Source organism: Heterocephalus glaber, unplaced genomic scaffold, assembly GCF_053883595.1.
Source record: "Heterocephalus glaber isolate CG9 unplaced genomic scaffold, H.glaber_assembly_v1.0 deba00001673, whole genome shotgun sequence".
Classification (NCBI taxonomy): Eukaryota; Metazoa; Chordata; class Mammalia; order Rodentia; family Bathyergidae; genus Heterocephalus; species Heterocephalus glaber.
The window spans coordinates 14,644,875-14,662,468 of record NW_028258410.1 but is presented as its reverse complement, the minus strand read 5'-3'; the positions used below and the strand labels follow the sequence as shown (position 1 = coordinate 14,662,468).

Here is a 17,594-nt window from a genome sequence, read left to right as displayed (position 1 = left end):
TGGTAGACTTTCAGTCAAAATCATTCTATGGATATTTTGTTTGGGCAAAAGAAAGTTGTTAATATACATTAAAGAATATTGCTTTAAATTTACAATATTCAGATGCCACAGACACACAGCCTAGATTTATGATTTCTTTTCAAATATAAGAAGTGACCAGCTTTTTTTTATATTTAGACCTGGGAATGATTTTCTGTTGCTGAAGAACAGCCAGCTCCAGGTGGCCCCAGTATTTCCTCAATGTGATTTATCTATTCCAACCCTGTAGTCATTTGGTTTGAGGCCTCTGAAGAAGTGTACTAAAGCTACCTACTCCACAGCCTTACAAAACTGATCTGTAAAATGCAACAATCCATGAGTAAAAACACCAGGGAATGCGGATCATGTCAGGATGCCACAGTGTCATACTATGGTGCAGTAGTAAGTGATACAAAAATTTGAAAATTGAGATAAACATATTCTAGAATAAGGAAGATTTCGTGACAGTAATTGAGCTTGAGATATGATTGAAGACTGTACAGTCTTTATAAAGGTGAAGAGGAGAAAAATAATTGTTTTCTACAATATCTATAACAGCATACCCACATATCTGTTTCTCCTTGGTGTAGAGGCACAGTGACTTTCAGCAAAGGCACTGAATTGGGGATTAGTATTCACCAAAATCATATTGAGTTTTGAAATTTGAAATGGCCTGAGAGTAGAGAGGTGAAGCTCAGTGGATCTAAGCCCCAGAAATACCCTGGGAGCTAATTACTACCTCAGAGATTCATCAGAGAATCCCGTGAGGCCACTTTCTGCCTCATTGAACTTATTCCACTTGCTGAGCTACAACCCCTCTCTCTCCTTCTCTCTTCTAGTTTCTGATGCTCCCAGAGGGAGAAGCAGCCACTGCCACAGACTTCAGGAAGCCCAAGGACCGCACCAATTATAATTAGCTCCATAAATGGCACAAGGCAGACACGAAATTTCTCAAATCTCCAAGTAGCAATCTCTCCGGGCTCCTGATGTCAGAGAGAGGCCAGAGTTGCACAGCCTCAGTTCTCCAAGGTCACAGAAACCCTCCATCTCCAATCTCACCAGCCATATGGGTACAGAGGTGAGAGCGACTAACACCAAGTCCACTGTCTTATGTTTGTTCCTACCAGCTAGAATTTTTCCTCCTTTCCACTATGCCTATGCATTATGAACAATTACAGTGTAGTGAGTGAAATATTTCCTTGTCAAAGATTTTACTTGGGTCCTTTGCATGATCTTGGGCTTGATTCCTACCCATCCTGTTCTTGATTTCCTTGTCTGTGATGTATGGAAAATAGTTGTAGTGAGAGTGAAGTTAGACTCGGAGGAGTGCCTAGCTCTCAAAATTCACTACTGCACAATTCCTATGGCTGTTCATGTTGGCATCATTGCTGGGAGCAGGTAAACAAAAGGCAAATGAAAACAAAGAATAGCATGAAAGTTTCACGAGAACAGGGCAAATGAATGCACTTTTTTGTGGATAACTGCAATGCAGAAGTATGGGTGAGGGATCCAAGGAGACTCCAATGTCAGGCAAGGGAGGTATAGTATGTGTGCCTCCGAAGAAATGTGAGAGCAAGCATTCCATTCTGTGCTTCAGCGAGTCACAGGTAAAAATGCTAGTGACAAGTGCAAATGGTTTGCTCAGCACCTGGAAAGCACAGAGTGCGAACTTGTTCCACAGTGAAGTGCAGGCTCCTAGGGGTGAGCATAGGTGTGAATGAAACAAAAGACCGATTAATGCAGTGGCAGCAGGAGCCATGGAAGGCTAATTGCCTTTTGAGCAGAGTTGCAATCGGACCACCTTCTTTCTGCTTGTCCATATTTATAGCATCCAGCTCCCCAAAGGCTCCTTGTGACCAGCAGCATACTGAGTAACCCAGCATCATGTGACACTTCTATCAGCCTGGTAATCGTTTCCAGCGCAGAGCCTCATTAAATCAGTCAGCCGTGCTGGGATGCTTCAAATCATGGTAGATTTACTGAGACACTGACTTGCTTGGGGATGTCCATCAAGACAGGCTTTATTGGAGAATACTGAAAACAAGAGAATCCTTCCTGGGCTGGACTCCTCAACAATCAGATGAGTGGAGTGACCCCAGATCCTTGGATAATTTGCCTGATTTACAGTCCTGGAAAGTAGCTTATTTTGCATGATTGTTGGAAGAGTAAGAGAGAAGGAGAGAGCAGAGAAGAGCTTTGGAGGGTTTTGTCTTTATTTTATGGATTCAAACACTCCTTTTTTTCTGATAGTCAGCAGTGGAAGAAATATCACAATGGTGGCATCAGAAGTGAGAGATTTTCCTTGTGCCATAACAATAGTGGGTTTAGGCTCCATCATTGTAGATCATTACATTTTAAGAATGGATAGGTTCAGTTAAAGTGGATGGGCATTTATCAGCTGGATGGGTGGTTTACCATCTCATTTTCCTGATGAAGAAACAGGTCCAGGATGTCAGGACATATGAAGCCATAGAGTTGGCATGGATTGTTAGTGCCTCCTTCCTAGCATGATAACAGCACCTCACCTTTACTTTTAGGAAATAGTCCCCCCAAAGCTCAGGACTCACAATTCACCAAGGGGAACCAAAGCATCAGTGGGCTCTGCCAACAAACTTCAAGGTCCAATGTTGACTTAGAAACAGGTTTGGCAAAATTACTGGATTTGATATGTTTCAGGGATTCATCCAATCCTATGGCATGTTGTTCTTGGAAATGACCTCGAGCTAGTAGGAAATAGAAATATCCTTTCCTATTACAGTTGCTGAGCTGGGGATAGTTCTAGAACTCCTGAAGACTCTCTGTTGGCATAAAGGTAGAAGCCTACCTACTGATAAAGCCAACACAACAATCAACAGAGAGGAGAAACAAACAGATATTAATTTTTGATGATATTTTGCAGCCCTAGGTCAACCCTCTGGGATTTTCCACCATCTGAGATAGTAGTACTGTATTTATTTACTTACTTATTTATTTTTTCCCGTACTGGGGATCAAACTCAAGACCTTATGCTTGCAAGGCAGGCGAGGTGCCACTGAACTAAATCTTTGGCTTACTTACTTATTTTTAATTCATTTTAAGTTAGGTTTCTCCATGTGTGAACCGAAAAAATTCTAACTACAGAAGAGCTAGCTCTGCCTTTTCTCATCAAGAATAAAGAAAAATAATAAACAGAGAGTTATTAAAGAATGTTAACGAATCCAGCTACTTTAACTGTGACCAAAAGGTTGAATAGAATCTTGGTAGAATCTTAAGCAGAGATGACTATAATAGGGATTGGAGAAGGCCAGCTATCAGCAATGTTATATAGTTCTTAATTGTAATCTCCATCTGGAAATGATTAGGTGCATAAAATACACCTTTTTTTTTCAACTTGGCTCTTCACTCCCTAATGTGACCTTCAATTTGTTGGTCTTATCTTTTGTTCAAGATACCTACTTCTGCATAAGAAAGCACCACCAAACACTGGTTTTAATAATAATAATAATAATTTATTTTTGTTTACAATTTTGAGGCTTGACTAAGGTCAAATAGTCTTGTGTGTTTGTTATCCAGTGTCGATGGAATCTGAAGTCATCTAAAAGGCTTTTCCTTCAAGTATTTGGTACCAGCCCCAATGGATGGGCTGGAACAGCTGGGGCTCCCATGGCATCTTCTCTTCCATGTGGCCTCTCTAAGTGAGCTCTGGGTAGGGCAGCTCCAGATTCCTAGACTCCTTACGTGGCGGCAGAGTGCATCCCATCGGTGTTCTGAGAGACTCAGCAGAGGCCACGTGTACCTTTCTAATCATCCTCGAGGTCACGCTACATCACTTCTGCTGTTTTCTATTCATCAAGGCAGTCAGAAGGACTCATTAGGTTCCAGGGTAGGGACAGCCTGTTGTTAGGACAAGTGTCAAATGATTTTCTAAAGAAGTATAATCTCAGCAAGTTGCAAAAATTGAACAGAGCCCCATGTAGCCTTCACCCTGTCATCTCCACTGCTGCATCTTACGTAACTGCAGTGCAATATTAAAACCAGAAAATCGTTATTCCTATATTACTGTTAACTAGACTATAGATCTTTTCAGTTTCAGTTTTTTTCTAACCTGCACTCATTTGGTATGTATGTGTGTGTGTGTGTGTGTGTGCGCGCACGCACGCTTCTATGCAATTTTATCCCATATGTGAATTTGTGTAACCACCATCCCAATCGATACACAGAACAATTGAAGAACTCCTTCATGGTACCTCTTCATATTTTCACCAACCCTCATCCTACTTCCTGCATCTCCATCTCCTAATAGTCATTCATCTGTTACCCATCTCCATACCTTCATCTTTTTGAGAATATTATGTACTTGGTATCTCAGACTATGCAAACTCTGAATTGACTTCTTTCAGTGTCATGGCACTGAGATCCATCAAGTTTGCCCTTTACTTTTGATTGCTGAGTTTTATACTATTATAGGGATGTATCTGCTACCTATTTATATCATTATGTCTAAGGTGACCTTCTTTTTTCCATTAAGTTTATTGGTACATTTTAGGTATGCAATACAGTTACATTCATCATTGGGATCTTGTACCTTTACACGATGTATCTTGGTTCTTATTTTTTTCCCCATTCCCCTGCCCTCCATTCACCCCCTCCACACTTCCCTATTTACAAAGACTTTGTTTCCATTTTTTTCCTTTTCTCATATTTTTTTTTCCGTTCTTTCCTTTCCCCTATCCCACACACTTCCCCTACTCCTTTAGACCATTTCTTTTGGTAGACAGCGTATAACTGTGTCATGTTTTTCTTTATCCTTATTTTGTTTCCTTTTCTTGGTGGGTGCAGAGACTGAGGGTTGAACTAGGGCTTGTTTGTTTTTTTATTTTTTGAAACAAAGCCTTGCTATGTAGTTCAGGCTAGCCTTAAACTCACTATGTAGCCCAAGCTGAGCTGGAACTCACAGGAATCCTCCTGCCTCAGCCTCCCAAGTGCTACGATTAAAGGTGTGTACCACCATGCCTGGCCTTGAATTAGGACTTTTGCATTGAGCTATATGCATAGTCTAATTTTTGTTTTGTATTTTGAGACAGGGTCTTACTAAGCCACTAACTTGCTCAAACTATGCTCAAACTTGTGATCCTTCTGCCTCAGCCTCCTAGAAAGCTGGGATTATAGGTCTGTGCCACCAGATTCAGCAGTTTGTTTTGAATTTTTAATTCACTCTGACAACCTCTGTACGTTAACTGGTATATTTAGCCATTTACATTTGAAATAATAATTCATATTCTAGGACTTAAGTCTGCCATGTTATTTGTTTCCAGTTTGTTCTTTCTTCTTCCTCTGATATTATTTTCTTGCTATCTTATATGTCACTTGAATATGTTTTAGAATTTCATTTTATTTAACTTGCATTTTCAAATATTTCATTGAATAGTTGTTATAGTGGTTGCTTACTTTTGTTTCAAACTCTGTTGGGTTTTTATACAAACCTTGGCTGTGTTACTCAATTTCAGCAGCTCGGTGATAAAGACTAGACTCTACATCTTATTCCAATGTAATTTTGCCAAGCTGTATGCTGAATCAAATATGCTTCATATTACAGTCACATCACCTTACCTTCTTCTTGAACTCTGACGTTGAAAGCTGAGTTCTAATGATAGTAAGTCCCTCCAAGGCTGAAAGGTACAAGGTTGATAGTTGAGCTGGAGGCTAACACAGTATTGCCCTTGGGAAGGCAGGACCGACATGCCCATGTTCTCCTTTAAGACTGCCAAAAGAAGGGGTGTATGCATTTGAAGGGCATAAACCTATGTCAAACAAGAAACAAATTCAAGTTCAATAAACATATGCTCAATGAGTACTGCATGGCAGGCTCTGATCTTTCACCTGAATGTAATTTTCACAACAACTAGAATATTTAATAACTTGAATTGACACAATAGAGATTTAATAATAAAACCAAGGTAGAATGAAACATAATGGAAGACAGCAATCCATCCAAAGCAATTGCTAGTCCAGATTCACCGCCATGCATTTTTTTTGTATTAAATTCTTTTATTGGTACATTGTAGGTATACAACACAATTACATTTCTCATTGGGAATTGTACCTTTATATAATGCATCTTGGTTCTTATTTTTTCCCCATTCCTAGCCCTCCCTTCACACCCTCCACCCTTCCCTATTTACAAACACTTTATTTCCATTTTTTCTATTTCTCATCATTTTTTCCTTTCCCTTCTTTCCTTTCCCCTGCCCCTCCCACTACCCCTACCCCTTTGGACCTTTTCTTCCTATTTTACATTATCGATTATTCATTCTAATCATTGGTACATTTTAGGTATACAATATAATGGCATTTATCATTGGAAATTTCCACCTTTACGTAGTCTATCTTGGTTCTTATTTTTCACCCTTGCCCAGCCCTCCCTTCAACCCCTCCAGCCCTCCCTATTTACAAAGATTTTGTTCCTATTTTTCCTTTTTCTCATATTAATCCCGTTCCCTTCTTTCTTTAACCCTACCCCTCCCACTTCCTTCCCCTTTGCCCCTTTTCTTCCTATTTCACATGACCTATTATACATTTAGTCCTTATTTACACTTTCAGTTTCTCACACCAAAGAAACTATTTGGCATTTACACATGTGTGTCCTATGCATTTTGAGGAAACCTCACCTGTATAAAGTGTTGTTCTTCTTCTTTGCTCTCCTCAAATGTCAGTCAGCGCAAGAGTGCATGACAAAATGGTTGTGTATATGCGAGTGTGCTCCTGTGTATTTATATTCCCACACTGTCTTCAGTGGACAATTGAGGAGATTTTTTAAGGTTTTCAACATATGCCTTTCTAACTGATGAAGGACACTTCCTTCCTGCATAGCCACCATTCCCTGCCACACCTAACAAATTTTATAATGAATTTTTAATACTATTGAATATTAAAAGCCTTTAAAAAGTATTTATGATATACATAGTTTTGATCTCATCTTCTTTAATCATCTTTCCTAATAACCCGTTGTATAAGGGTTAGATGAACCCAAGACTAATGTAGATGAAAGTGCTGGAGAGAATACGGTGCCCACTAAGCTACACGTGTTGAGAGAAGCATGCATAGACCTGAGAAGGTGGGTGGGGCTGTGCTGGTGGCTACAGAGAGTTCTGTGTCCTGTCGACCTGTCATGCGCATGGATCTCGCTGGGCTTTCTCCTGGGTAGTGCGTACAGCGACGGTGACATGCACCACTGCATCCGAACAGCGATGATTCTTTTTCACTGGGAGAGTGCTGATGTTTTATCGATGAAACAAGTTGCCTGCCAACAAAATAGGAATGTTCCCTCTAATTGTAACAGCTTAATAACATAAGGGAGAGTGCAGAAACTTTTTAAAATTCTGGGCTGATGCAAACTTGCTGCTGGGCCTCTGCCAGCCCACCGCACCTGCAACATTTCCCCGCTAATATTTCAAAGTGTCAGCTTAAGTGGCCCGAGAGCCGCCTGCACAACTATGGTAATTGCTGAGATCTGCCTAGACCAGCTGAGATAATAGGGTGCCAAGAAGCAGGGGGAAATGTCAACAGCTGGGGTTCATGCTACTAATTTTGTTTGCTTTAAACTTCACGGAATGACAAATCCCACTAAGGCAGAATTATACAATTACCAGTTGCTTTATTTATTTTTGCATTACGTGGTCAGCTAGAAAAAAAAGTAGCCAACGTGCATCAAAGATATGGACACCTTCTCTCCCTGAACTTGTATTTGACATTGTGAGTGTGGCCCCTGTCATCACCAAGGGATCTTTCTCAACACTGAGCCGGGCAGTGACCCAGCACAGTTAGCAGAGGATACAAAATCTGTTTCCATTCTCTTGCATGGTCTTAACATTCTTTTAGTCTCTCTGCAAAACAGAAACTGATTACCACCTGCAGACCACTTTATGTTTCTGAACTATCTCATTGAACACATATCAATAAGGACACAGAGCTCTGAATGGGGCAAACATCATACCCACATATATTTTTAAAACGAAGCATGCTGCCAAGAAGGAAGCTATTCCACCTATATATATGAAAGTGTGTAAGAACCAAGATATAATATGTGTGTACAGGTACAAACTCCTTATGATGAATGTGATCATTCTGTATGCCTAAAATGTACCAATAAACTTGATTAATGAAAAACACAATAGGTAAATGAACAAAAGAAGCTTCATGCAGTGCTGTCTGAATCTAGAAATCTAGAATGATAGATGTGCATGCAAAATAAGAGTAATGGCAATGGTAATATAAAATAATTAAGATGGCGCCTAACACTGATTTATTTGTGCCCGGCACTGTGTTGGAGCATATTCATGGAAACTTTACTGCTCACAACAAATTTCAGTGACGTATTCTGTTACTGGCTCCCTGTTTCTAATTGGGAAACTGAGACTTAGAGACATGAAGCAAGTTGTCCAAGGAGTAGACAGTCTGAGTGCCCTGCCTGATTCTTATCCTATCCACTGCAGCATGCGCATCGTTCGGAATGAAAATTTTGGCCCATTTTAGGTGATCATTATCCTCTCTTAGTATCTTTGTAAAGTGTAACTTACATTATCATTTCTTTCTCACTGGGTTGAAGAATATGCTACATAATTTTGCTACTTATATTTCAAATCCAAGGCTTGGAGAAAGTTAAAGAAGATAGCAGATGGATCTCAGGAAGAAACTTCAGAGAAAGCAGGATTGGCATGGAAAAGAAGGACACTCTGCCAAGTGCTATCCTTTAGGGCTATTTTAGGTGCCAAGGTCTGAGCAGAGTATGAGACAGTGACAACAGGGCCAGAAACAGAAGTGCAAAGGAGCAGGGATTAGTGTTTTAGGGAGCTACTTTCAGAAATAACTTGTCAATAGCAGAGATTTTTTATGGCTGACTTTTCCAGAACCCTCTCTATTTTGCTTGAAGTACTAATCAATTACAAATAGATTCGGAACTCAAGGATAATTAATAAGTCAGGTGAGGTTCCTGCAAGTTTAAACTTAATATGATCCTGGGATTTCAGATCTTTTATTAATTTTAATTGAACACTAGTAATTTTTCTGTATATGTTCTGAATTTGAAAACATGTGTATGGTATGCATATATACACCTGTTTATGTATCCACACACACTATATATTATACACAGTGCGTGAATATATAAAATACATATATTACAGAAACAAAAATTAAACATGTTTCTTTTGGGTACCTGGCTACAATTACAAGAGGAGAAGGAATTTATGAGACTAAGAGATAATAAGTGAAACTGTTATTGAAAATACAATGCAAGAGATCTTCACTTCTAATTCCTTTCTGTCTAGTCATGTTTGCATACATGGAAGTATTAGAGACAGCTATACCATAGGGAAAGTGGGCTTCTACACAGGATGTGGCTAGTTCTGAAGAAATTCAACTAAATAAGATTTTTTTCTCTCTCCTTCATTGTTTTCAATTTTTTTCTTTCCTTTACTTTTTAAAGTTTGATTATGTAATTTTTGTCATAGTGTAATGCTGCAAGTGAATGTAGAGAACTGGCATTATTTCTTTTTTTAATTTTTAATAAAGTTCACCAGTAAGTTCTTTTTTGTAAGGTCATTAATTACTGATGTACTACTTCCTTATGATGAGTGTATTTACTATATATTACAAATATATACCAATAAAAAAGAAAAATTTCCAAATTGTTTAATAGATTATAGGTCTGTTCAGAGTTTCTACTCTTCTTACATGAATTTTGGTAGCCTATACCCTTTAAGGAACTGGTCCATTTCACATAAATTATCAAATTTGTAGCATAGAATTTTTCAGATAACCCTTTGGTAACCATAGCGTAAGCAGTGAATGGCTTTCTTTGATTTATAGCGTTAGTAATTTGTGACTTCTCTCTTTTTTTCTTGGCTAGCCTGACAAGAGACACACTGGTTTTATTTATCTTTTCAAAGAAACCATTCTTCATTTTCTCAGTTGTCTCTGCTGATTTTCTGTTCTTAATTTCATGGTTTTCTGCTACAACATTTATTATTTTTATTCTTCTGTTTCCTTTAGGTAAATATTGCTCTCTTTTTCCCCCTCTTTTATCCTAAGGTGAAGGTAGATTATTGATTTTGATTTTTCTTTTCCATTATATGCATTCAGTGCTATAAATTTTCCACTAAACACTGCTTTTGTTGTACAAACACACAATTTGGTAAGTTGTATTTCCATTTAGTTACTTTTTCCTAATTTTCTTTAATAGTATTCTTTTCCCTGTGTTATGTAGAAGTTATTAAGCTATCATTATTTTATTGATTTATAGTTTAAATCCAATGTGGTTTAAGGGCATACTTGGTATGACCTCTACTATTTTAAATTTTTGAAGACTGTGTTTTATGTCTCTGAACGTGTCTATTTTGTTGAAAGTGCCATGTTTTGTGGTTTTTTTTAGCAGTTTTTGTCACATAGCTAGCTGTTTTTGTTTTATTGGTACATTTTAGGTGTACAATATAATGACATTCCTCACTGGAAATTTGCACCTTTACACAATCCCTCTTGGTTCTTATTTTTCTCCCTTCCCCTGCCCTGCCCTCAACCCCTCCATCCCTCCCTATTTACAAAGACTTTGTTTCCATTTTTTCATTTTCTCATATTAATTCCATTCCCTTCTTAAAGTTCCATGTTTTGTGATAAGAATGTGTATTCTACTGTTGTTGGTTGAAGTATTCTCTACAGGATCCAGTTTATTGACAGTGCTGCCTCAGTTCAACTATCCCCTTACTGATTTTATACTTGATTGATTTGTCTCTTACTGATAGGGGAGAAGGTGTTGAAGTCTTCAACTATCACAGTGGGTTCATTCATTTCTCCTTGCAGTTTTTTCCTGTACAGGGGATTGAACTTAGGCCCTACCCAGTAGACAATATGCTCAGGCCTTTTAAAATTTTTACATTAAGACAAGGTCTCATTGAATCACCATGTTGTGCAGGCTGGACTTGAACTTGTGATATTTCTGTCTCAGACTCCCAGAGTGTTGTGATTATAGGTGTCTTAATTACTTTTTTCTCATTGCTGAGACAAAATACCTGACTCTCAAAGTTAGAGAGCAAAAGGTTTATTTGGCTTACAGTTCATAGAGATTTCAGTTCATAATCAGCTGGCTCCACCACAGGGTGGCATGGCAGACAGTTCTTCCAGAAGAGAAGCATGGTGGCTAGAAGGTGGCAAAAACAACAAGGGACCTTAACAGTGTCTTTCCGCCCCTTCTATCCCATCCAGGCTACTGGAATTGGGGAGGTGCCAAACCAATCACTCACGTGTAATGGTTTAGCAATCACAGGCCCATAATCCCAGCATCACACATTCAGATTCAGCCACCCTTGAAAAAGACTGAATGAGGCTTGTGGGCGGGGGGGGGGGGGCATCTAGACACAAGCCACAACAATAAATGTGAACCACCTTTCCTGGATCTTATGCCTGAAGCTTTATTAGTCCTTGTCTTATATATTATAATCTCTTGTTAGAACATACACACCAAGGATTATTATGTCTTGGATAATTGATCCCATTTTGACTGTCCTTAATCCTGATAATTTTCTTAGCTGTGAACTCTGCTTTGTCCAAAATCAATATAGCTACTCCACATGTCTTTTGATAATGGTAGCATGTTATCTCTTCAGCTCTTTTCTCTTAATATATATGCATCTTTCCTCTTAAAGGGGATTTTTTGTAGACAACTGATAGTTTGATCTTAGCTATCTATTCTAAAAGTCTTTAACTGATAGAGTTAGATCATTTTGATTTAAGCTACTTTTTATATAATTAGATTAATATCTGCTAGATTTGAAAATGTTTGCAATTAATTGCCCTTGCTCTTTGTTTCAGTCCTCCCTTTCTGGTTTCTTTGCTTTTGATTGAACATTTTGTATGATTCTATGTTACATGAGTCTCATATTAGAATATAAATTATATTATTTTTAATAAAGTGATTTCCTTATAGTGTGAAATACATATTTACAATAAGTTTGTCTTTTCTAAAGTAAAATCGTTCTGCTTCATAGATAATGCATATACCTTGTAACCATGTGTTTTGACTCCTCCTTCTCACTCACGCAATGTAACTGTCATTTATTTCATTTATCCATAAGCTGTAATTGCCTGGATTATTGTTGTTATTTCTCTTTTGAACAGAAAATTATCTGTTAAATTGAGTATAGGAAAAATTAAAGATTTTATTTTTATCTTAATTTATTCCTTCTTTAACAGTACTACTTTATGTTTTGAGATCCTATGTTTCTAATCTAACTTTTTGGGGGGAAGAACTTCCTTTAACACTTCTTGAAAGGCAGATCTATTGGTTACAAATTAAAGTCCCTCAGTTTTTATTTTTCTAAGAATGTGTTTTTCTTTTTTTGGTACCAGGGATCGAACTCAGCTCCTTGTGCTTGCGCAGCAGGCGGCGAAACCACTGAGCTAAATTCCCAGCCCTTAAGAATGTGTTTTTCTTTCACTTAAAAATATATACTTGTTTGCATTCAGTATTCTAATTTGGTGTTCTGTCTGTCTCTCAACATTTATATTATTGCATGCCCTTCTCTTCTTATTTGTATGGTTTCTGATTAGAAGTCCAATATTTTTGTCTTCTTGTTCCTTAAAATTAAGGTGTTTTTTCCACTCTTACTTTCTTCAAAACACTATCTTGTTTTTTTATATTGCTGCTGTTTGAGTGTGATATGCACAGGTTTAGCTATTTGAGTATTCATCATGCTTGATGTTTGCTACATGAAAATTTGATGTGGCCTTTGGCATTAATTTGAGAGCCCCTACACACCATTGTTACTTCAAATATTTATTTTCTGACTTCCTTTTCTTTCTAGTACTTTTTATACTCATGTTACACACTTTATAATTAGTCCAAATTATTAGACATGATATTCTAGTTTTTGTTTCTATTTTTGTGTCATCTTTGTTTTTCATTAAAAAAAACTTTCTACTGATCTATCTTCAAAGTTCACCAGTTTCGGTTTTAGATGTGTCAGGTGTAGTGATAAGCCTATCGAAGCTATTATTCATTTTTTATTATGGTGTTTTCAGTTTATAGCATTTCCTTTTTATTTTGTTAGATTTTCTATCTCCTTGCATTACTATCTGTTCTTACATGCTACCACGTCCCTTACTGCCTTTAACATTTTTTAGCATAATTATTTTAAATTTTCTATGTAACAAAATTCCAAAATCTTTATCCTAGCTAAGACTGTTTTGATGATTATGTTGTCTGTTCAGATTTTGTTTTTTCTTTTGTTTTTAAATGTCTTCTACGTTTTTTACTTTTAGTAAAAGTGAAGCATACTGTATCTAGTCATAAGGTATAAAACAGGATTTCAGTGTGAGGTTTTATGTTAAACAGGAGAAGCTGGGCTGTGTTTAATTTTTTTTAAGCTATAGATACTAGAATCTTCAGTTCCCTACAATATTTTTCTTTCCTATTTTTGTTGATTTCTCTAACAATGTCTTGTAAAATTGTGTCTGTGTCCTACAGCTCCCTCCATTGTAATCCACTGTTACCATTCTGGAGTCCTCTTGAGGTATTGGGAAGGGACACATTCTATAATCATATAATTCAAACCTAGATGTTTTTCCTGGCCTGAATCTCTGGGCTGCTACATTGACATTGTAAAGAACTTCTTAGCCAAGGAGGCTAGAGGGGGCTGTGATTGTTTATTTGCCCTTCCCTAATGAGGTGGGGCTGCAGTCAGACAGCTTCCCTTGAGGGAGAGCATTAATATGGCCCCCAGGGCTTTTCTCTGGTTTTTCCTTTTTTACTCCCACACTCTGAAGCATGAAGGGAATTTTTCTGTGATCCTCACCTGTTGATGGGGTTTTTGGAGGGTGAAACTGTTGAAAGCCAAGGGCCCTCCTCAGAGTGGGTTCCCAGGAGTCATTGCTTCCCAGCCCTATGCACCTTCCTTCTCCAGCAGTCAGTCAGTCAGCTGCCATGTGTGTCTCTGCCATTTACTGAACCAGCAGCTCCACCCCTCCCCAGCTGCTGTTCTTGTTATTCCTGTCTCTCCAAGGCTTTGGATGGCAGCAATAATTTCTGAGCTCTCTGTACCTTGGAGCCCATGTCTTTGATAATCAAGTGTGTGCAATTTTATTGTAATCCTGTTCATCAACATTTTATTTCATAGGCAATGAGTTTTGGGTCTGTTAAATTCACCAAAATGCACAGTAGTAGCCTCTCACATACACCTTTCACAGTTTTACTTTCTGCTACTTCAGTTATTTACAATCAAGGATGAGCCAAAACATTAAAGTTTTCCAGAAATACATAACTCATTAAGTTTGAATTGCATGCCTTTCTGAATCATGTAAGAGAATTTCAAGATATCCTACCAAGGAGGAGAACTGTCCCTTTGTCCTGTCCCTCCATGCTGTGTATACTATATGCAACCTGCTCACAGTCACCTTGTAACCATCTTGGTTATCAGAATAAATCCTGGTACCGCAGGGGTAGCATTCAGATAAGTCTATTTTACTCAGTAACGGCCCCACCCCCCCGAGCATAACTGTCCTGGTAATTCAGATGTACCAAAAAAAGGTACTAAGTACTTCTTTAAGAAAAACAGTGAAAGTTGTCAGTTTAAGGGAAGAAAAAATCATATGCTGATTTTGCTAAGATCTATGGTAAAATATTGTTCTTAATCTCTTATTTTGCCTAATTTATAAACTAAATTTTATTGCAAGTATATCTGTGTAAGAAAAGGCATGCCATGTATAGGGTTCAGTGTGGTCAGTGGTTTCAGGCAAATTCAGGGGTACAGAAGAGCATATTCCTGGCAGATAAAGGGGGTTACCATATTAACCATATTCTTTGTGATATGTTCTAGTTACTTCTTAGTTTTACTCTTTGTATTGATTTCTATAATCTTCTTGGAAAAATATCTATATAAAATGAAATAAGATATACTTTTATTTTTATATAGATGCTCAGTTTTCTCATATTGATTTATTGAAAAAAAAAACTTTCATTCTCTGCTTTACTGCCTTTGTCCACAGGAGCATGTGTTTGTGTTTGGACTTCTTAGTCCATCCTTGTATGTATCTGTTCTTGACCTGGTACTACATATTTTTATAATTTTAGCTTTAGTGTACATCCATAAATATGATAGTGTAAATTCTCTCATCTTCTTAAAACTTTCAAGGAGTTATTTTGAATAATTTTGACCCTTTGCATTTCTCTATAAATCCTAGAATCAGCATGTAGCTTTCTCCAAAAAGACCTGCTGGAATTTTGAATGAGATTCCAGGAGAAAAGTATGCATAAATTCAAATTTATATTTTTAAGGATTAACAAACATGTAGTACTGTGTGAAGATGAAATTCAAGATTGTTAAATTTAAAACAGCCATAGCTCATGAAATTACAGATTAGATGTTACAAATCATTAAATTAGCAAAGTAGATCATAAACTTAAGAAGACAAAAGATAAAATATAATGAAAGGAAAAATTAATAAACATAAGGATGGATACAACAGTTACAAAATATACAGAAATTTGTGGTAGAGAATTATTGTGGAATAAAAGAAACAGAAAGATAGATGTGTTCCTAAACCGTTTGAAAGATTATAGAATGATTCTATAAGTAATTTGTAAAAATATAATTTAAAAAGTAGTTTTTGTGACATCAAATTTGTGTCACTGTGCTCTGAGAATCTTCCTTCTGCCATCGAAATGCAGTTGCGAAGAGTGTTTCATCATATTAGAAACTCCCTACAGAATCTTTCACAGTCCCCTGTGATGAGAGGACCTCACCTCGCTGCTGCCCCGTACAGTACTTACTCAGAAATCATCTGTTCTACTTCTTCATGAAAAGACTTTTCAGGAGCTTCAAGTAATGAGACAGAGCCTGAATTTGTTTAGAACACAAATGATGGATCTAGAATTGGCAATGCTGCGCGAGCAAACCTTGGTTTATCAACATATGACTGAGGAGGTAAGGTGTGAAGTTGATCAGCTGCAGAGTCTGAGAAACTGGGTCCGAATGGAGCTGCAGGACCTGGAGCTGCAGCTGGAAGAGCTCCTGCTGGGCCTGGACGAGCAGCTGCAGGCAATGCGGGTGCCTTCGCCTTTCAGTTCCTGCTTGCTGGAATGTGCGGCAGTGGAAGTGCTGATAACCTGTCATGTCCTTCTCCATTGACTGTCATGGAACCGGTGACTGAACTGATGCGGGAACAGTCCTACCTGAAGTCTAAATTGAGTCTGGGACTTGGGGAAATGGGATTTGAAATTCCTCCTGGAGAAAGCTCAGAGTCCGTTTTCTCCCGAGCCACGTCAGAGTCGTCTTCTGCGTGTTCTAGTCCCTCCCACCACATCAGCAGAACCGCAGTGTCTTCTGGTGACGCCAGGGGCAAACGCAAGGCCCAGTCAATGGCCAGACAGAAAGTGTTCCTGGCTTCAGGGGCCCTAAGGCCCACTGCTCCTTCCAGAGCAGGCTCCCTGCAGACACCAGCGGAACTGGAGAGTTCGGAGGAAGTTGGCACAGCTGAAGAAGGTGCACGGGTTGCAGGACCTAAGTCTGACGTGGAGGAAGAGTGTGGAAAGCTCTCAGCCAGGCCAGCTGCTGAGGAAAGGCAGAGAAATGTGGAGTGGGATGAGTGGCAGCAGGTCATACGGGAGATTAAAGAGTCTATTGTTGGTGAAATCAGACGTGAAACTGTGAGTGGACTTTTGGCAGCAGTATCTTCAAACAAAGCATCAAGTTCTAAGCCAGACAGACGTTAAATGGAATCTTTAGATTGGCCTGGATCCTGCTAGCTGGTTAACTTAGGAGTTATTGGTGATGCACACTGGTGGGCTTTTCTTCACAAGCTGCCTTTGGCAGAGTTGGGCTGCTATATACAGTGTACAGTGTGTGATCCTTCTACAGCTGTCTTCTAAAAACATGTAGACACTTAGGCACTTTGCCATTTCTTTTCTCAACTACCAAAACTGTAGCGGTTTGAAAAGCCTAATATTTATTCCTATGTCAATGTTTTCCCAATTGATTCCCCATGTAGAATTAGTTATAAAACTTGAAGATTTCTAGACATAACCAACTTATAAATAACATATTACTTCAAACTAGCTTCTTGCAACACTGACCTCTATGAGGTATTTACTGTGCAATAACTGATTCACTTTTTGAGAGCTTGAAGCAACCAGTGATTTTCCCTCCACTGCTGTTAATTAGTGTCACTTCCAAGAAGACAAATTGTTGTGTTGTAAAAATTGCTCTTAATTCTTGAGGAGGCTGCTAATAGCAGTAGTATAGAATTACATGAGGTTACCTACAAGTTCTTAATGTTATTACACTGTAAGCCTTGTTGCTTTACCCAAAACAAATGTAATTTTATTACAGCTTACATAGTATTTTTTTTTTGGAAATGTGCCTCATGTTAAACACTATGTACTTTTTGCATTGTCCAGTCTTCTTATTTTAAGGAGATGTTTCTTCTGTCTTGTAGACTAAATAGTAGAACATTCACAAAATAACGGGGTCTATGACTTGAATGGATAGAAATGAATAAGCTGGTTTTGTGTTTTTCAAGGTGGAAGTAATTTAGATTTGTTCTCCTTGTAC

At 38.1% G+C, this 17,594-nt stretch overlaps 1 pseudogene; it reads left to right on the top strand.

Moving 5' to 3' along the window:
- Window positions 1-16,788, top strand: part of LOC101696555 (protein ITPRID2-like) — a 110,134-nt pseudogene extending 93,346 nt beyond the window's left edge.
- Window positions 16,789-17,594: the final 806 nt, after the last annotated feature.